This window comes from Carlito syrichta, unplaced genomic scaffold (assembly GCF_000164805.1).
Source record: "Carlito syrichta isolate Samal-C Ts95f unplaced genomic scaffold, Tarsius_syrichta-2.0.1 Scaffold314850, whole genome shotgun sequence".
Taxonomy (NCBI): domain Eukaryota; kingdom Metazoa; phylum Chordata; class Mammalia; order Primates; family Tarsiidae; genus Carlito; species Carlito syrichta.
The window spans coordinates 174,437-191,588 of record NW_007258946.1 but is presented as its reverse complement, the minus strand read 5'-3'; the positions used below and the strand labels follow the sequence as shown (position 1 = coordinate 191,588).

General features: G+C 40.5%; 1 protein-coding gene across 2 annotated transcripts in view; it reads right to left on the bottom strand.

Annotated features, from left to right (window-relative positions):
• The window catches only part of HIVEP3 (human immunodeficiency virus type I enhancer binding protein 3), a 373,386-nt gene extending 372,566 nt beyond the window's left edge, over positions 1-820 (bottom strand). For both annotated transcript variants that reach the window (XM_008072104.2, XM_008072105.2), the window contains exon 1: positions 320-820. The gene's annotated coding sequence lies outside the window, so the exon portion shown is untranslated. The remainder of the gene's footprint in view (positions 1-319) is intronic.
• Between the last annotated feature and the right edge of the window lie 16,332 nt (positions 821-17,152).

Below are 17,152 nucleotides of genomic sequence, written 5' to 3'. Positions count from 1 at the left end.
CCTGCCCGCGGGCGCGGGAGCGCGCGGCGCGCACAAGGTTACAGCCCCGCCGCCGCCGCTGATTGACGCGGGGGGTCACTTGAGGCTCCCGCCGCTCCCGGCACAGGCCGAGCCGCCAGCTCAGCCCGCCGAGGGCACCCGGCGCCGCGCGGCCGCCCACCCGGCCGGCCCCAGCGCCTCGGCGGCCGGACGCCTTGCCCAAGAAAGGCAGCCCCAGCACGGAACCGCACGGAACCGGGGGCAGCCGCGGGCGAAAACACAATCGATAACATAAAGCGCGAGGAATCCATCCGCCGAATGAAAACCCAGCGTCCCCTACCTTCGGCCTTGGGATGGCAACCTGGTCCTGTGTTCTCTGACCCACGGATCCAGCCCCTTCTTCATGAATTATTCCGGCCCGGCAGGATTTTGTGCGTTTTTTTCATGAACACCTGTTTCAAGTAAGGGGTAAAGACCTTATTGAGAGAATTGTCCTTACAAAATAACCTGTGCATACGTGTGTCCATCCAGGCATGCATGCGTGTTTGTATACACACATATGCACACGGAATAGCCATGTACATGGAAACACCAAACTAGGCAGTTGGATAATGGGAGAGTCGGCTGGTTGTGAGCATGCTCGCGCCGGGAACAGATCCACCCTCTGTTATTCCTCTGAATAAATATAAATCACGATCAGAAACCCAAACAGAAGCATCCCTCTTGAATTCCTGCTGCTGAAAAACACGGAATAAATTCAGCCTGCAGACAGAGAATCTAATCAGCAGCTGTTTTCTGAATCCAGAGCCAACCCATGCCTCGCTTGTCTTTTCCACTAGGAGTCCAGACCTTTTTTGAAAGGGGTTTTAACCTTTTAAAGACACAGTACACCAATTATCACTTGGAACTAGCTATCGCTCCCAGCGCAGGAAGCCAGTCCCACGCTTGAAGCCACTGGCAGGCTTGCACTCAGTGGGAAGGATTTCATTTATTGGTGCTTTTTGAAAAATGACATATATGCAGAATAGATATACACATATATAATACGTATATATGTAGAGAGAGAAATGCAAATGTAAGGTATAAATATTTATTGCAATGATGAGCTTCTTAGTGACTATATCAGCATGTTATGTAAACACTATGATCCTTTACTTCTGAACACACATTCCTGGGGTCAGACCATGCAGGGGACTCTTGTCAGCAGGCGTGCCATGCCTCACCAGGCCCTAGCTGGTGATCAGAGGCTAGGGAGCCTGTGATAGCAACAAGAGAAGTGGGGCCCTTTGCACCCCAGAGCTCACCACGGGATACTTCTAGCTCTGTCGTGTCTTGCAGCCTCAGGGCCCATGTCCTTAAGCCAAAGAATATTCTAGCACTACTTCTAACTCTAATGTGATCCAGGACCACATCTTGTTCCAAGACCTATTTTCTTCCAACCAGATTCAGGAATCCTGAGAGTGGTTAAGATGCAAACTTGGGCCCTCTGTCCAGATGCTGTTAATGAGATATTTTGTTGTTGTTGCTGTTGTTTTGTTATGTACTCTTCTTTGAAGAACTAGGTTGAGTATGGAGGTAGAAAAATGGGGTAGAGGGACAGACAACACCCAACCTAAGTTAAAAAATAAAATAAAAAATTGCCCTACAAGTTCAGCCACTAAGACAGTGTTTATTCTATTTTTGCCTTGGTTTTTAAAGAAGCAGCGCTGAGAAGAAACAAAACTCCTAACCTTGCTGAGGTTTGAAAGGAAGGCAAATACCTTGTACAGTTTCTTTCTCACCCCAGTCCCAGAGCTTCAGCACAGCGTGGTCGGTTTCTCTGGCCCCCTGCCAGAAGCATGGCAGAGACTCACCTCACCACATGCTCTCTCACAGCCACTATAGCATCCAAACCCATCCCCTCCCCTGCCTAGTCCCATCCGGCAAACCACTGAAATCAATGCACTGTCACCCTCCCACCTTGGTACAGGTGCTCCAGCAGGGACCCCTCCCAGCCACACACACACTCCCTTCCTTCCCCCCTTCCAGGACTCTTTAGCAGAAAATTATCATATTTCATGTGTCATCGCCCTAGCTAGCTGGGCCTGTCACTGATTGGCTGGGCCCTGGCAGCCGGAAATGTCACCAGCCACACAGTGTGGAGCTGGCACTTCTGTGGCCACCACAGACCTGAGCCCAGGAGGCTCTATGACAAGGCACAGACCTACCACAGGGAGCCTGTCACTCCTTTCCCTGATCCAGCCCCCCACGCCCTTTCCAGCTTCTTCTTCAACCCAGCCCTAGGGAAGACTCAGTAACTGCAGGGAGAGAGGGAGCACTGACTTTCCTATTCTTTCCAGCGTGTTTGAGAAGAAGCTAAAGATGTCTCCACTCGGGTTTTTAAAATTTGGAGAACATCTTTCTGACAAGAACATTCTCTGTTCACATTAAAAACAAACAAACAAGATCAGTAAGGATGGGTGAAAACAAGATTTTTTTACCCATGGGGATTCCTGCTACTGCTTTTTATTCCCCATCTAACATCCCATGCACCAAGGTATAATCATATCACAAGGTTGTCAGGGAATTCAGAAGGTGATTCAAGTCCATCCTCTCACCTTTAAAGAGAACAGCTCCTAACTTAGCTCCAGGAAAGGAGGCCTCTTAACTTGGCTCTGCAGTGCAATGCCACACATCTTCTTAAGAGTTAAATGGTCTTTCTAGGGATCAACATGAATCACTTTTGCTATAATTTAATCTTATTCCCTCTTTCTGTATCTTCAGCAGGTTTAATGTGACTCACCATTTAAATCTTGCCTCATTCTGTTCTCCTGAGTAAATTAAACTCTATCTCTCTGGCCTTTTTTGTAAAAGCTGTTTCTCAAATCTTTAATTATGCTGCTTTACTCTTTAGACTTTAAAGAAAAGCACCCATGAGTTAGATGAGGCTAGAAGGTCATCTGGTTCAGTCATCCATATGATGCTTCAATCCCCTCCATGACTTCCATTCCGGGGCTTTTGGTTTGAGGATGGTAAATTGAGTTCATACATTTATTCCCTTTCATCCCCCCCCCCAAAAAAAACATTCATAGGACTGAAACATCACGGGTAATACTGAAGAACAGGGGGAAGATACAAAGTAGATGGAGCATGGGAAGAAAAGCTAATTAGTGTTGATAAGCTCATGACTGCAAAGACCTCCTAAGAAGTAAGTGTTCAGGTTTCCTGAAAAGGGTCCTGGAAAATCCCAAGCTCAGAGGATCAGGATTGGAGAAGCATTATGAGCATCAATTTAAAGGTAAATTAAAGGACATCAGGAACGAGGCTGGTTTCTTTACACAGAATAGCAGGACACAGAAATAGTCCCACAGCTTCTTTAGAAAGTGGGAGGTTTGTAGGTTTGTTCCTAATATGAATAGAAGCCAGGGTTGGATAGGGGCAGGACACCACCACCTTTCAAAACGCCACCACTCCCACCCCCCCCAAAAAAGCAAGCATGCACAAACAGAAGAAGAAAAAGAGATTTAAGTAATCAGATAAAACATAAAATATAACAGGATTACTAATCTCAATTAGGTATGTAAAACAACTAGAAAAAAAGAAATAGGGTAAGAGGAATATTATGTCAGTCAGACAAATCTGTTTCCTCTTCTTCCCAAGACCACATTAAAATGATAATAAGAAATTTTTAAAGTTGAAATACATAATGACAAAAAAAAAAAAAACCACCATTCCAAACAGTAGAAGAGCTATTGGCCATAAAAACTGAAAAAGAATAAAGGGGAACTTAATTTGTCAGCTAGAAATATATACTTTAATGCTACAGTAACTAAAGTGGCATAGCACAACTGCAGTAACCTACCAAATGGATTAATGGAACTAAATGAAGTCAAGAAACAAATTTGGCTACAGTGGTTGCTATGTGACAGTTAAGTAACAAAAGATGAATTTTAAATCAGAGGGAGAAATAATGTGGCTATCTATTTGAAAAAAAATTAAGCTTGCCTCTAACTCATGTCCATATCTAAATAGATTCTATTTTTACACAGGAAATCTGTCATTTGCAAGAACATGGATAAACCTAGAGGATATTATGTTAAGTGAAATAAGCCAGGTATAGAAAAACAAATACCACGTGATCTTACTTAAAGGTGGAATCTAAAGAAGTAGAACTCAGAGTAGAGAGTAGAATGGTGGATACCAGAGGCTGGGGAAGAGGATGGGGAGGGTGGAGAAACAGAAGACGTAGGTCAATGGGAACAAAGTTTCAGTTAAATAGGAGAAATAAATTCTGATGTTCTATTGCACAGTACAATGACTAGAGTTAATAATAATGTGTTGTCTGGATGGAATTAGAGTTTATAATACTGAGTGATCTCTTACAGAAACAAAAATCTGAGTATCACATGTCATCACTCATAAGTGGACCTTGAACAACTATCGTAATACTATAAGGGATTGACAGTGGTGGGAAACTATGGGGGGGGGCAGGGAGGGGAAAGGAGGTGGGATTAACGGTAGTCAATATCTGTCTGGGGATGGGCGGGGCACACCTCATCAACAAGAGTACCTGTACAATGCATATTTGTATACCTAACCTTTAACTGAACCCCATAATTTTAAAATAAAATAAAATAAAATAATAATGTGTTGTATATCTCAAAATAGATAAAAGAGAGATTTTTGAATGTTCTCACCACAAAGAAAGAATAAATATTTGAGGTGACTGATATGTTAAGTACCTTGATTTGATCATTACATATTGATATAAATAAACTGATACATCACATTGTGCTCCATAATTATATACAATCATCATTGGTCAATTAAAAATAAAATAAAGCCTAAATTATGCATATCCTATTTTCACACACACACACACACACACACACACACACACACACACACACAAAACACAAAGAAAAGATAGATGTTAGAATTGACCGATTCTGTAAGTCATAGAATTCTATTTTTTTTCTAACAGTAGAGGAAAAAAAATAGGGTCATGCTTACATACCATTGTGATAGTCTAATCACTGGCACCTAACTAAAGTCATGTACTTCCTAATCCTTGGAAACCATGAATTTTACCTCATATTGATTTTGAGATGAGGGAATTACCCTGGATTATTCAGGAAGGCCCTAAATGTAACCACAAGTATCCTTACAAGAGGGACGCAGGGGGCATAGGAGAAGGCAATATCACAGAAACCAAACCTGGAGTGATGCAACCACAAGCCAAGGAATACTGGAAGCTATCAGAAGCTGGAAAAAGCAAAGAATAGATTCCTAGAACCTCTGGAGGGCACATAGTCCTGCCACACTCTGATTTCAACCCAGATTTCAACTCTGATTTCTTTTATTCTTTTTTTTTTTTTGAGTTGGAGTCTCACTCTGTCGCCCAGACTGGAGTGCAGTGGCCTCTCCCGGCCACTGCAGCCTCGACCCACTGGGCTCCGGCAATCCTTTCGCCTCAGCCTTCCGAGTAGCCAGAATTACAGGCACGTGCTACCATGCTCGGCTGATTTTTTTTTTTTTTTTAATTGTAGAGATGAGGTCTCACCAAGTTGCCCAGGCGGGTCTCGAACCCGCGGGCTCAGGCAATCCACTCACCTCAGCCTCCCTCAACTCTGATTTCAACTGATTTCAGATCTCTGGCTTCCAAACCTGTAAGCATATAAATGCGTGGTTTTAAGCCACCAAAATTGTGACCATTTGTTTACAGCAGCCATAGGAAACTAATACAACCACCACGATGAAAAAGATAGTACTTCCTAGGGATTATAATAATTGCTATTACCAGCTACAATATTTACTATGTGCCTGGCACTGCTAAATTATCTAGATATGCTATCTCATTAATCTGTATGCAAGAAGGCAGTAGAGAGTTGGAGTTGTTAGGGCTCTACCACTTAGTAGCCCAGTGTCCTTGGGCAAATTATATAACCTCTTCATGAAGCTTTTTCTCTTCTACTAAGAGGAAGTAAGAATGGTACCTACCTGATGGGGTTGTTGAGGATAAAGTGAGTTCACCTATGAAGAGGGCTTGGAACACTGCCTGGTAATAAACTTTCCATAAATGAAAGTAATAATGAGAAAGTCCCTCCTTATGCAACTGTAGTCTATCTTCCAGAGTTTTCTTTCATTGATTCTTGTGCTTCCCTTTGGATACACATAAAACAAGGGTCTCTCCTAATCACCTGAATGTCCTTCAAATATTTGAAGACAATAATCAGGCTATCAAGAGTCTGAACTTCTCCAGGCTAAAAGTGACCGATGCCTTCAATCATTGCTCCTAGGAATTCATTGGGGATCCCTTTCCTATCCTGGTCACCTCCCGTGAATACATTCTCATACATCTTAAGATATGACTTGCACTATGCCTGTTCTAGAAAAAGGATCTGCACACTTGGTGCAGCCTAATTTTTGCAGCCCATAAACTAAAAATGGATTTTCACTTTTAAAGGATTTTAAAAACAAAAAGCTAAACAGAATTTAAAAGAATATGACAGAGACTATGTGTGTCCTGCAAAGTCTAAAATATAATTGATCCTTGAACAACTTGGAGGGCACGGGAGCCAATTCCCACACAGTTGAAAATCTGCATGTAATTTCTGACTCCCCCAAAACTTTACTACTGTTGACCAGAAGCTTTATATATAACACAAATAGTGTTTTGCATGTTATATGTATTATATACCATATTTTTATGATAAAGTAAGCTAAAGAAAAAAATGATATTAAGAAATTCATGCCGGACTCGGTGGCTCAGCCTGTAATCCTGCGCCTTTGGGAGGCTGAGGTGAGTGGATTCCCTGAGCCTGCGGGTTTGAGACCCGCCTGGGCAGCGAGACCTCATCTCTACAATAAATCAAAAAATCAGCCGGGCCTGGTAGCGCGTGCCTGTAATTCCGGCTACTCGGAAGGCTGAGGCGGAAGGATCGCCGGAGCCCAGCAGGCCGAGGCTGCGGTGGCCGGGAGCGGCCACTGCACTCCAGTCTGGGCGACAGAGTGAGACTCCAACTCAAAAACAAAAAAAGAAATTCATAAAAGCAAATATATTTACTGTTCATTAAGTGGAAGTGAATCATCATCCCGTCTTCACACTGAGTATGCTGAAAAGGAGGAGGAAGAGGAGGGGTTGGTCTTGATGTCTCAGGGGTGTAGAGGTGAAAGAAAATCCTGATGTAAGTTAACCCAAACAGTTCAAATCCATGTTGTTCAAGGGTCAACTGTTTTCACTATGTGGTCCTTTTCAGAAAAAACTCACCAACTGCTATTCCGGAAGACACTATTCTTCTTTCAATGTAATATAATATTGCCCAAGACTTTTCAGCAACCAAATTGTAGGACTGTACCTACATACTGACTTAACTGTAAGGCTACAACTTGCTCCATCAGTATCCATTCTCCCCTCCTCTTCTTACTTAGTAATAAAATTCTTAGCTAAAAACATGGCTACCTGGCTAAAGACTACATTTCCCAGCCTCCCTCGTAGGAAGGTGTGGCCAAGAGGCTAGGCTCTCAGCTAGTGGGATAGGAGTAGATGTGAAATGTGTAATTTCCAAGCCATGCTCTTAAAGGGAAGGATTGTGCCTTCCCTTCTCTTTTCCCTATGGCATTGGTTGGAACATTGACCTAGTAGCCTTGCAGAGCAACAAGATAGAAGGATCCTGGTCTCTGGTGCTGCCATTTCACCCTGCACTGTTATTCTCAATCTGCTAGAGGGAAATAAACTTGCAACTAATTTATGCCATTGTTTTTTAGATCTTTGTGATAGCAACATGCAATAGATCTATCACTTTCAAGTATTTTAAAATATTTTTATATTTGTGGCTACCAAGTCATACACCTCCCCCAACCTGCACTCTCATACAGTGAATTTCCTGGACCCCATTATAAGACCTTACACTTAACCTTATTATATTTCATAATGTCAAAATCAGGCCACCATTTTGTCCTGATATCTGGAAGATAACTCTGTCACCCAAAGTCGGTTCTATCCTTTCTAATTTCATACCATTCTTTAAAAGGCACTTTAGGTGGTAGCACTCAAACTAAACACAGTGCTCATCAAAACACCTGATCAATATCAAGTATAACATGGGGTGGGGAGAGGATTGTGACCTTAGTTTGTGAGGAAATAAAATAACAGATCAAAATAAGGTCCAAATAAAGGAGAAGGAGCAGAGGAAGGAGACAAGAAGTTACGGCAAGTGTGCTATATTCCAATCACTATGTTGGAAACTTCCCCATTGTTATCTCTTTTATTCAATATTTCATTCATTGGTTTTTAATTTTTTGAAACAGTAAGCTCAAATACCTCCTTTTGGGGCAGGAAACCATTACTCATAAACACGACTGAAAACAGTCCATGCAAATCTCTCTGTGCCTAAGTCCGTGTCATTCACCCTCTTCAGACACCTGAGAAATGTGTTGCCCCCATTTCTGCAAGAGTTAGAGAGTCAAAGGTGAAGATATTCCAAGAACAGAACTCAAGGATGGAAATAATCACTTGTAGGACATTGGACAGTGTTTTCAGAAACCTCTAAATTGAACCATGGTGAGACAGAGTGAGAAGTACCTGCTTGCCCTCTGCAGAGTTGTGTGGCAGAAGGACTGAGTGGGCAGGCTCTGAGAAGTGTCAGAACATCTGAGTTCAAGTCTTGTAGAACCTGAGTCAATTGCTTATTTTTCCCTGCCTCGATTTTCTTATCTGTAAAATGGGGATGTGTTACTACAGTCATTTAAGACGTTTACTACAGTTACTGTTACTATAGTCATTTAAGACAGATTCCCTCACCCCATTTTGCAGATGATAAATGTTCCTGCTTATGTTCCTTGTGAGGATTCAACCCTAGACCCACCTTGTCCCCAATCTCATGCTCATTCCTCTTCTAAAACTAGAGAAAGAAAATATCATGCTTAAGGTAATAAACAAGTTACCAAGTAATGCCCCAAAAGATGGCCTTCCTATCAGAGGCGAGGTCAGATGACTCTTAACTTGATGCTCAAGACAAGAGTCACATAAGGTTAATGGTGATTTTCTTCTAACTTCCTTAGAGAAGCTTTCATGGGTTAGGGTGGAACAACACCCCAGGATAGTGTTTTTTTGTTTTCTTTTGTTTTGTTTCATTGTTTGTTTTAAAGAGTTGGTTCAAGTTCCAATCCCATCTTACAAGCATTCAGCCTGTTTGGGGGCCTTAGTCTGGTGATTTCTGATGCAGAAAAAAAAAAAATCACCTAAGGTCAATGTGCCCTATTTGTTTCTGATTACCTAAAAGTAAATAATTTGGGATCTAAAGCCACACACATACACATGCATCCCAAACAAAACATTAGAATATTAGATCTTAATCTTTATTCTACCCCCTGTATGCCTAAGATAAGAGGAGGTCCATCAGGGACCTTGACTTGGCATGGAAGGTGATGAATAGTATCTAAGGGGCACATTGACTCTCCAGTAGGTGTGTTTTTAGAATTGCAAAAACCCCTGACCCTTTTTAGGAATTCACGCCTTAAGTGGAATAGTAATAAATTTATGAACAAAAATGAATATAAAATAAGAAAATACATAAGCCAAAGTGTCTTACAGCCTGTGGATCCTATTAGAGATTGTATTTTTAAAACCCCATGAAGTTTTGGGGAAGATATAGAGGCTTCCAAGTTACTACAGAAGGGTCTTAGAATACACATATCTTTAAAGCATTGTGGGTAATTCTGACAATACTAGTGATGAACCGCTGTGAGTTTCGGCCTTAGAAATTGTGAGCCTGCCGGGTTCGGTGGCTCAGCCTGTAATCCCGCACCTTTGGGAGGCTGAGGTGAGTGGATTGCCTGAGCTCGCGGGTCCGAGACCCGCCTGGGCAGCGAGACCTCATCGCTACAATAAATCAAAAAATCAGCCGGGCGTAGTAGCACATGCCTGTAATTCCGGCTACTCGGAAGGCTGAGGCGGAAGGATCGCCGGAGCCCAGCAGGTCGAGGCTGCGGTGGCCGGGAGCGGTCACTGCACTCCAGTCTGGGCGACAGAGTGAGACTCCAACTCAAAAAAAAAAAAGAAATTGTGAGCCTATAAAACTTTATTAGGTTCAGATACCAACTAAACATATGATATGGAGATATTCTAGCAAATTAAAAAGTCTAAAAATCATATCCATTGATTCAATCTATTAAAAGCATAACATGAACAAAACTGGCTAAGTTCAGAACAAGAAAAGGAGTTAAAGGGCACAGAGACAGTGGCTTTCTAGTATACCAGAAAGTTGGAGGTGGAAATTCTGCTCAGCTACTGATTCCTAGACTCTGACTCTGCTTTTTCTCTCAGATGAGCCTTGTCATGCTGAGTTTGGGTTCAAGAACTAGGAGTCTGATGTTGGTAAGAATTCCCTTCCAGGAAGCATTAAACCAAGTGATTGGAGAAGTTCCCCCAATGTTGGAAGTTTCTAGTGCAAAAGGAGTGTGATGTAGCACAAACAAACTCCTCAGATCTGGTGAGACCCTCTTTCAGGCATGCAGTGGCATGCCCCAAATGCATACTCTTGGGTGCCACCCAATCCTGTACTATGACAAGATACCTGGCTTCTGGTCAGTTTGCATGTCTTTGCTAAGCAAACTGTGTGTTAGGTGTTGAGGTGGGGTTATCTTGTGGCAACTATAGCCCACCCAAAAATGCTACAAAGACAAACATGGGAAAGTCATTAAAAAGCAAATCTGAGGCCACAATCCAAAGAGGAATATAAGGAGCCACAGAAGTAGGATTAGGTCTTTTGGTCAGACTGGAAAAAAGACCATAAATAAACACCACAAATCACATGTAATTTATGACATCAAACTGGGGTCAAAAACTCATGTAGTTTCAGGGACCAAGAAAATATAAATGTGTGAAGTAGCTTGGTATACGAAAAGAGAACTGGAGTGTTCATACCTCTCTACATACTCGTTTTTTAAAATTAAAAAGTTGAAAGCTGAGTGGTTAAAAACAACTGGAATCAGAAAATGGACTGCCAATTTGCAACCTCTTTCCGCAATGATCACAGTCAGTAAAGAAAGGAGAAATAAAACTTATCCTTTCTTAGAAGGATAAAGAAGATTCGCTTTTTAAAAATTGCTTGTATAAGCATATATTGCTTTTTAAAGCAATTTTAAGAAAGATGTAAAAAGTATCCCATAAAAACAGGATGTCTTCAAATGAGTTGGGTCAGAAGACTCTATCACAGTAATTCTCAAATTTTTTTTTTTTTTTTTTAAGTTGGAGTCTCACTCTGTCGCCCAGACTGGAGTACAGTGGCCACTCCCAGCCACCGCAGCCTCGACCTACTGGGCTCCGGCGATCCTTCCGCCTCAGCCTTCCAAGTAGCTGGAACTACAGGCGCGCGCTACCACGCCTGGCTAATTTTTTGATTTATTGTAGAGATGAGGTCTCGCCAAGTTGCCCAGCGGGTCTCGAACCCGTGGGCTCAGGCAATCCACTCACCTCAGCCTCCCAAAGGCGCGGGATTACAGGCTGAGCCACCGAGCCCAGCTAATTCTCAAATTCTGGTCCAACAAGCACAGTTGGTCACAAGAGTGCCCAGGCAGTGTGCAAGATGTGCTTCGACAAGTCTCATTTACAGTTGAAAAGGTCCATACAATACCCGTGTAGCACAAAGGATTCTTCACTTCTTTTCTTCAAGGCTATTTCAGCAAATGTTCTCCCTACTTTTTTGTCTGTTTAAAAAAAATAATTTTAGATTTATAGAAGAAGTGTAAAGGTTATACAAAGAGTTCCCAAATACCCTTAACCCAACTTTTCCTAGTGTTAACATCTTATATAACCACATTACAAGGTACAAAACCAAGAAATTAAGGTTGGTACAATATTATAAACTAAACTACAGATTTTCCTCTATGTTGCCAGTTTTTTCACTGATATCCCTTCTCATTCCAGGATTCTATTCAGGTTCTCACGTTGTATTCAGTTGTCATTTCTCCTTGGTCTCCTCTGATTTGTGATGATTCCTCAGTCTTTCCTGTTCCTGACACTTTTGAAGGGTACTGATAAGGCATTGTATAGACTGTCCTCAATTTGGGTTTGTTTGATATTTTCTCATGATTAAACTGGTCTTATGGGTTTGGGGCCAGAATACTACAGAAGTGATGTGCCCTTCTCAGTGCATCAAATCAAGGAAAAGGGACATGATGTTAATATATCTTATTATGGGTACTATTGATCTTGATCCCTTGGTTAAGTGGTATCTGCCAGGTTTCTCTGCTATAAAGTTACTATTTTTCTCTTTGTTATTGATAAATACTGGGGTAGTCTCAAATACTTTGAGACTATGAAAACATCGTTTCTCAAACTCCCCTCCCCCCACCCCACTGCACTTTAACAACTATCAGGTGACCTGTCTGCAGTAATTACGACTGCCATGTTCTAATGGTGATTTTCTATTTCCCTGATTCTTCTCTTAGGAATTCTCCTGCAATTTATTCAACTTTTATTTGCATCGATATGGATTCATGGATATTTATTTTATTCTTTGAGTTATAACCCAATATACCCTTATTCATTTTTGACACAATTTTTCCAGTTTTGGTCAACGAGAGCACTACCAGGTTGGCTCCTGTATTCAACGTATTCCCATATCTGAATTGCTCTTCTGTTTCCAATTCATTTACTTTTTCTCTTATCTTTGTTATTTCCTTCCTTGTGCTTGCTTTTGTTTTAATTTGTTCTGCTTTACCTCGTGTTTTAGAGTGGATACTTATATTACTGATTGGAGACCTTTCTTCTTTTCTAACATAAATACCGAACTCTATTCCACCTATGCACTACTTTAGTTTCATTTCCCAAATTTTGATATGTTCTATTTCCTTTTCATTTAATTCAAAATATTTTTTAATTTCCTTAAGACTTTCTCTCACATATGGCTTATGTTACTTAATTTCCATACCTTTGGGGATTTTTCACATATTATTCTGTTATTACTTTCTAGTTTAATTTCATTATAGTTCATGAATATACTTTTCATGCTTTCTATTCTTTTAAAGTTATTGAGGTTTGTTTTATGGCCTAGAATGTATTATCTTTTGAAGAATATTCCATATGAACTTCAGAAGGATGTACTGTTGGGTGAAGTGTTCTATAAATGCCAACCAGTAAAAGTTGGTTGACTGTGTTATTCAGGCATCTGCATTCTCAGTGATTTTCTTTCTATTTGTTCTATCATTTACTGAGAAAGGAGCACTGAAGTTTTAAACTATAATTGTGAAATCATCTATTTCACTTTTCAAGTCCATCAGTTTTGTATCATGCATTTTGAAGCTCTACTGTTAGGTACACATACATTTAGTATTGTTATGTCTTCATGGTGAATTAAGCCCTTCATAATTATTCAATGTCCCCCTTTATCCCTGATAATAATACTTGTTCTGAAAGTCTGTTTTGTCTGATATTAATATAAAGACAATAGCTTTATTTTTATTGTGTTTGCACAGCATATCTTCTATTCTATTACTTTTAGCCTATCTGTCTTTGTATTTAAAATGGGTTTCTAATGGATACTACATAGTTGGGTCTTCACTTTTTTATACCATCTGATAATCTCTCTCTTTTAACTGATGAATTTAGACCATTCACAGTTAATGTGATTATTGATATGGTTAAATTAAAATCCTCTATCTCACTAGCTGTGTTCCATCTTTTCTTTCTTCTTCTTTTTCTTTTTTTGCCTTCTCTTGTTAGCCTGGTTTGGGGGAGGGAGAGAAAATTTCTCTGTTGTTCTGATTACATCTTAGTCTTAGGCAAGTACTGCATCACAGAGTCTTGAAGCTGTGGCCTTCTCAGTGACCCCACTCCTCCCCTATGTTACTTCTGAATCCAGAATGTACATCTACCCTTTTCCCAAGGGTCAAGATTTTTTTTCCTGTTCCCTTACCTCAGATGCAATGGGATTTCACCAGCACCTAATGAGTGATAGTGTTTGCTCCCTTATATATACATGCTACACAAATTAAGCCTTTTGCTTATAGGAAAGATAGAAGAGAAGGGTCCAGGTAGAGTCTCTTCTCCCCACCCTCCACAACTGTTCACCACATGGAGACTTTCTGTAGACCTTCTCAATCACTTCTCTAAATTTGTGGTGGAGTTCATGGAACAATGCTTGCAAGAGGGTGTGGATCACCTTTTATTTATTGCCCTTGGGGACTTTACTCTCTTTTGCCAGTGTGCACTTAGCCAGATTCCCTCTATTCAACAACAAACCCAGATGAATTCTTTCAGGTATCTTGCTGCTTCTTACCCAAGTCAGTCAGTGCTTGTATCTTGTTTCTCCCTGCAGATACCGTTCTCTTCCTAGATTCTGAAACTGCTGGTTGCCCAGCAACCACAGGACTCCAGTGAGCTCAAGAAAACTCATGAATTTGCTATTTGTCAAGATTTTTTCACTGTAACTTTGGGAACAATGCTCTTTCCACTCTTTATATCTTTGAGCATAAACCAGACCCTACTTCTTTTGGGTACCTATGCATCTTTTGAAATAACAAGCCAGATACACTATAGCAGTTGGTCAGGGTAATTATTGTTCTCCTGGAAACTTGCCTAGGAAGCTTTAGGAATGACAGATACTCCAAAGACACCTCTATCTATTATTTTTTAGAAGTGTAAGGTATAGGGGGGGAAGTCCCATAAGAGTTGAGTAAAATACAAACAATGTACCAATTTCCACAAAAAAGTGCAAGGAAGAGGCTGTATAAACAGTTAGTTGTAATCCAGGACAATTGTCTTGCTGAAAGCATCTACCCATCTGCAATTGCCTGGCAAAGGATATGATACTACAACCATGGAGAACTAAGAATAAAATAACTCTAGAGGATTTCTAGCCCACTTATTTTCTGAATTTTTCATGTATGTCATTATTTCTGAATTTTTCATAATGTCCTTATTTAGTGAGAAATATGACAGATAACTAATTACCTTAGGGTTAGACCAATGACAAAAATATCATGCTTATGTTTTATTACTTATCCTATTTTTCCCAAAGGTAAGTTTTGCCCTGAACCATTACTATTCCATATATGATTATCATTATTATTAAAAATAATGACAATGAAACAACTTCAATTTAGTGATCAGTTATTACCAGCCAAACATTTTCTCACTTCATCTTCACAACAATCCAATGAGTGCTGGTGCTCACAGGGATTAAGAAACTTGTCCAGTGCACAAAGTTAATATAAGCTAGAACCAAAATTCAATTGCAATTCAGATTCTAAAGTTCTTTCTTTGACCTTCTGAGCCAGATCACCCCAGAATGATGCTAATTAAGATGTCCTATGGCCCATTGAATATTTCCTACTGTCATTTACAAAGCTGGAAAAGGTCCACCCTTGCATAAAAAAACAAAAACATCAGGAATGCCTTATTGGCCGAGTCCAGTTGACCAACCAAAAGGACATTCAGTTTCAGAATGGCAACAAGGGACTATTTGTTGAGTGAGCATGACAATTAACCTTTATGAGGTTGGTTTGAAAAGAGGGCATAACGGTCCTTCATGTTTTCTGAATCAATCTCATCAATCTCTCTCTCTCTCTCTCTCTCTCTCTCTCTCCCCCCATATACATATGTGTATATATGTGTATGTGTGTGTAAAAAAAATTCATTTCTTTCCCATAATACTGCTTTATTTTGTAATTTATTTAGTCTTCTTAAATATATATGTGTGTATATATATAGTAAACCACAATGAACTCTTAAGAATAAAATGTTCTCTATAAGATATATACCATCGCTAATGAGGAGGCATAATGTGACATTTTAAGGTTACCTTAGACACCTGGAGTATAACAACAGCACAGAAATGATAAAAAGACAATAATGTGAATACCTACTACTAAATCTTCAGTTAGAAGAGGAAGATATGCCCAAGCATATTTCACTCAACCCAAACAAAACTGAATAAAATAAGATAGGAGATTAAATAGGAAAGACAATAAGAGGCAATAATAATTGCTAGTAAAAAACAAAACAGCGCTACAAAGAGCAGAGGGAAGTAGTAAATCTGGGGAAATTCAGTGCAAGGGTAAATGTAAATCACCCTCTATAACCCCAAGATAAAGGGCAACCCCAGGTAACCCTGCCACAATCTCTAAATTATAACACAAAGCAATCAATGCTGCCCTGTTCATATCCAAACTAGTGCTTCCCAGCCTTTTACCAGTCAAGATGCACACTGAAAATGAATCTATTTAGATGATACACAGGGGAAAATAGCCAGAGGCAACTGATCCAAAGGCTTCTGTCACCCCAAGCCCTACCTGGCTTCCCTGCAAAGGTAGAGATGGAGGGATCATATTTCCACACACCTGTAATCCATTCACAACATACCAGTAAGCTTCTGTCCACCAGGTGGAAAGCTCTGCAATACTTGTGTCAATAAGAAGGAGTTCCATTATGTTTGGTCAACTCCACTTAAGAAGTTGGGAAAATATATAATATAACAGAGCAATAGTTTCACTGAAAGTAGTTAAGTAAAAACATTTTGATGTTTAAAGGGCAAGTTTCAGTTAGAAAAATTAACTCTTGGAATGCCTTATTTTCTGAGGATGCAGAAATACAAGGTGTGACTACTCTGGATTCAAGGTATTCTTATGAAATCATTTTATTATCTCAAGATATTTGTAAAGTCTGAATTAACCTTATCAGTACCCATCACAGATTTAAATTATTATATTGTATGACCATATGCTCCAATGCTGGTACACACTGGAGGTAAAGGGGGTTTATTAATAATTACACTGTAATAATTGAGAGATGCTGGAACTGTATTAGGTAAACCAAAACATTTGATCACTTCAGTATGATATCATTCCCCCATTTGGTCTTAATCTTTTTATAACAAAGAAAACTCAAGTTTATCTTATTCAATAAAAGCAAAAATAAAAATAAAACAGTAAGCCGGGCTTGGTGGCTCAGCCTGTAATCCTGCACCTTTGGGAGGCTGAGGTGAGTGGATTGCCTGAGCCCGCAGGTTCGAGACTTGCCTGGGCAGCGAGACCTCATCTCTACAATAAATCAAAAAATCAGCCAGGCGTGGTAGTGCATGCCTGTAATTCCAGCTACTTGGAAGGCTGAGGCAGAAGGATCGCCAGGGCCCAGCAGGTCGAGGCTGCGACCACTGCACTCCAGTCTGGGCGACAGAGTGAGACTCCAACT